The sequence below is a fragment of the Sciurus carolinensis genome, chromosome 11, assembly GCF_902686445.1.
Source record: "Sciurus carolinensis chromosome 11, mSciCar1.2, whole genome shotgun sequence".
NCBI classification, from domain to species: domain Eukaryota; kingdom Metazoa; phylum Chordata; class Mammalia; order Rodentia; family Sciuridae; genus Sciurus; species Sciurus carolinensis.
In genome coordinates, this window is record NC_062223.1 from 24,620,214 (window position 1) to 24,621,771 (window position 1,558).

Sequence of the window (1,558 nt, forward strand, 5' to 3'; positions counted from 1 at the left end):
GAGTCTTGCACCTTTAAAAAAATAAATATTAATTCTACTGGATTTATGAATTAATAGTGAGATAAAATTTCATAGGTAAATTATATGTAAAATATAGAAGGAGAAGTCTTCCTCAATATGATAGAGTTAAAAAAATAACAGAGACAATGAAAGATCCCCCCACTTTTATTACACGGATGGAATTCAGTTGCAGTTCCATTTGATCTGTGGAAAATGTTGCAGGCCTCTTAGAGGTATGGGATCTGGCATCAGATCCAGGTTCATATCTTTAGTCTGCTTTTTAATAATTTAATGGTTTTGTGTAATTAACTGACCCCTTTTATTCCTCTATTACTTCATGTGTAAAATGAATAGCAGAACCTTTCTTCCTGGGTTTTTATGAGAGTTAAATGCATTTAAAATGTTTATAAAAGTCTGAAGTATAAAGCATGCTTTCACTAAATATTATTATAAATGTAATGATTATTTATACCTAAAAAGATTTGAAAGATTAAACCTATAAAACCTCAGTTACTTCTACATAGCTTTATAATTTATAAAAGTCTCCAAACTAGAAAAGTGGCTATTAAGATATACAATGTTCTGTCTCATTTCAGACAAATTAAGTTTCTGCTGTGCACCCTGGATTCCAGTTGACTTCATGGGGCATCAGAAAAATGTCATGGAATTTGTTTTCATGGGACTTTGGGCAAATAAGGAGATAGAACTGCTCTTCTTTGTCCTCTTCCTCCTTTGTTACCTGGCGGTCTTAGTGGGGAACGTCCTCGTTTTGCTCACATCACCTGCAGCCCCCTCATCGAGCAGCCCATGTACTACTTTCTGGGTCACCTTTCCTTCATGGACCTGTGCTACACCTCCACCGTGGTTCCCCGGCTAATCAGGGACTTGGCGGCAGCCAGGAAAACCATTTCCTATAACAGCTGCATGACCCAGCTCTTCACGGCCCACTTGCTGGCAGGTGTGGAAATATTCATCTTGGTGTCCATGGCTCTTGATGCTCTGTGGCCATCGTAAAGCCGCTACACTACATGGCCATCATGAACCGGAGGAAGGGCAACCTGCTGGCGTGGTGGCCTGGGGCATGGGTTTTTGGCACTCCATTGCCCTATTGCTCATGGTGCTCAGGCTGCCTTTTTGTGGTCCTAATCAGATAGATCACTGCATTTGTGACGTGAAGCCTCTTTTGAAATTGGTCTGCAAAGACATTCACGTTGTTAGCATCTTAGTGATCGCCAACTCAGGGATGGCGGTAGTTGTGATTTTTCTTGTTCTAGTAGCTTCTTATCTACTTATTTTATATCACCTTAGGACAAGATCTTCTGCAGGGTGGCGCAAAGCTCTCTCAACCTGTAGCTCTCATGTGACAGTAGTTGTTCTATTTTTTGTGCCCTGCATTTACACCTACGTGCTCCCTGCCGGCAGTGAGAACAAGGACAAGGAAATCTCCGTGTTTTACACTGTGGTCGCCCCCATGCTGAATCCTCTCATCTACACACTCAGAAATATGGAGATGAAAATTGCCATGCAGAAGGTATGGGCTCGGATGTCACATCGATAA

The 1,558-nt window shown here is 41.2% G+C and overlaps 1 pseudogene; it reads left to right on the plus strand.

The window, feature by feature from the left end:
- The first annotated feature begins 640 nt into the window (after positions 1 to 640).
- Positions 641 to 1,558, plus strand: LOC124959234 (olfactory receptor 4P4-like; annotated as a pseudogene).